The sequence below is a fragment of the Rhagoletis zephyria genome, unplaced genomic scaffold (genome assembly GCF_001687245.7).
Source record: "Rhagoletis zephyria isolate East Lansing unplaced genomic scaffold, Rhagoletis_zephyria_1.1 Rzeph_scaffold_00690, whole genome shotgun sequence".
NCBI classification, from domain to species: Eukaryota; Metazoa; Arthropoda; class Insecta; order Diptera; family Tephritidae; genus Rhagoletis; species Rhagoletis zephyria.
Window position 1 is genome coordinate 184,242 of NW_016157774.1, and position 2,885 is coordinate 187,126.

The window sequence follows — 2,885 nt, forward strand, 5'->3', positions numbered from 1 at the left end:
AAACTCAACGGCAAATTTTTAGCCACTTGAAACTTGGATATTATTATACTAAAATTGAATGGCCTATAAGAGTGTATACTCAAAAAACACTTCTGAGAAAAAACATTCTAAATTTTGGTGAATTTTTTTTTAAGTGTTTTATAAAATTTTAAGCTTAGGTTTATATGGTATTTATTAGGGAATGAACTGCATTTTAATTGAAAGATCTTAAATAATGCTACGGTCTTGCTTTTAAACTACACTACTACTTCATTAAATGTTCATGTTTTATTCAAGGATTCACATATCTATGTAAGTTAACAAAAATATGTAACTACATCAATATTTATGTTCGCTTAAGTACCCGCATCGAGGTACTTAAGCGGGTTCTTTTAAGTACCCAACCCGCCTAAGTACCTCAAAAAGCTGACATTTTTCGTGAGGTACTTAAGCGGGTTTTACTGTATATGTATACAAAGCATGCACAGCGGCGACAACACATACACACATACATAGTACATGCCCTGCAGTAAAATTTAGAGACAGTCTGTGAAAGCGCTAGTTCCGCGCTATACATTTCAGAACTATCTCTGAACTAGTGCAAAACGGTTGCAGAAAGGGATAGTTTAAATTTTTGGTGTGCTAGTTGCGCTCTGTTGAGAAGTAAATGCACAAATTCTCACTTCTCGTACAATACTACAATATCTCAGCGGGAAGACGTCCGACTCTAACATCGTTGGTCGCGAGTTCAAATCGCGGTGGTTGTGATTTTCAGATTTAATAAATTTAAATTGTTGAGTGCCGCTAAAAAATTGAAGAGAAAATGATCCAATTTTAATATAAATAAAATAAAAAAATTTAATAAAATGCAATCTGTAAAAGAACCGAATAAATTTAAAAATATCAAAAAATCGAATAATCACAATTTTTTTTATAAAAAAACTTATTGTAGCAGATCTGTCCAAAATGGGAACAGTTCAGAAAAGAAAAGATATGCATTAATCTAGTTTTAAAATTTTTTCTCATAATAAACTTATTGTCCCAGAACTGTCGAAAATAGCACCAGTTCGGAACTAGTTCGAAAGTTCTGCAGAGGTGGCAATTTCCATTTCGTAGGACATCGCCATGTAAAAAGAGACAAAGCATTGCGTTGGGATAGATCGAGAACCAGTACCGCCTCTTAAAGAGCTAGTTCTACGCTAGTTCTGAACTAGACCGATTTACTGCAGGGTGTTTATCTGATTCAAACTCAACATTTGAAAACACATTTATATGTATGGCTGTAGCTGAGTGTAAAGAGAAGAGGGTCCGGGTTCAATTACCATCTATCGGAATATAAAATAAATATCTATTTTTTCCTCTTAATTACGTAAAAGCATCTGTGCACTTCACAACGACATATTTTATGACGTAAATACTCAAATTAAAACAAGTTGGGTTGGTGCTCTTTCATATGCGTATTTTTTTTTAATTTAGCACCTTTTTTGTTAATTCTAACATTTTTTTCCCTCAGTGTAGATATTTATGTTAAAAATAAGCATATATTTTCATATTCAAAAAGCCATTTCTGAATTAAATACGCCATTTCTAAATTAAATTATGTCTTTGTAACTAACATATAAAAGTTGCGAGAATATGTATTTACCTATATGTATGTATATATATTAAAAAGCCTTCTTGAATTAAATTATATCTTTGTAGCACATAAAAGATAGTTTTATTTATTAAAAAAAAAATGCAAAACTGTTTTGAAATATTTCGTCTGAGTACTTTTGAGTACAAGTCGAATCGAGTATTTTCTAGCGATACTTTGAGTAGCATCGAGTACCCCTTCGATGTTCTAAAATGAGTACTGGTATCGAGTACATGGTGGTATCGGACGAACACTATACATTCCAGTTGCAATAATATGATGGAGCCTAAATTATTTAAAAATAAGGCTGACGTTTTTTTGTCGAGTGTTGTTAGTATTGGACATAGAGTTAAATACTCTTTTCAGCGAATTCTTAGTCTTTCAAAGTTTTTGCATAGTTGAAAAAATAAATTTAAGCCATGACGAAATATAGATGAAGTCCTTAAATAGTGGTACTTTTTCACAGTTTAAAATATTTTTTTTTTTTTGTAATACCACACTCAACGAAGCATCTGAGAGCATAAAGTTTGCTTCCTGGCGTAAAGAGAGAAACCGGCTTCTAATTAAGATTTTTTAAAGTGACCTTCAAATTAAAAGTAATTTTAAAATTAAATGTATAGAATTCTTTGACTATTTAAAGACTGAAGATGGAAATGATCTCATTACTGCTATTCAACAATGTCATAAATATCAAATAATTTATTGGCTTCTGTGTACAATGATGTGTACACTCATGTTAAAATGAATGACACTTTTATTTTTTATGAACTATGTTTTTTATATACCAAAATATTGCTAAAAACGTACTCTGGCGTTTTAAAATATTGTCTGTTACTTACACTCATAATTTTGCTTTGAATAAAAATGTACCGAAAAGTACTGATTTTTTTAGCATGAAAAACTCTAACGTACTTATTTCCCGCATAAAAAATCTGGCAACCCTAGTTTGTATGCAATCCAGTCTCTCAGTTTTCGAGATATCCGGATGAAATTTGGTACGTGGGCGTATTTTTATAACGTATTAATTATTTGTCGGAACCGGAAGAATCGTACCACTATAACATATAGCTCCCATACAACTGATTGTTCAGATATGAGATTTATCGTTATAACTTCTCCATTTATGTAGCTAAGCGAAGATCGGGTCGCTATAACCTATAGCCTCCATACAACTGATTGTTCAGATATCAGATTTCTTGCCATAACTTCGCTATTTATGCAGCTAGGAACATAAAAATTCGCACCGTTTTCACTCACTATTAACAGAATACTT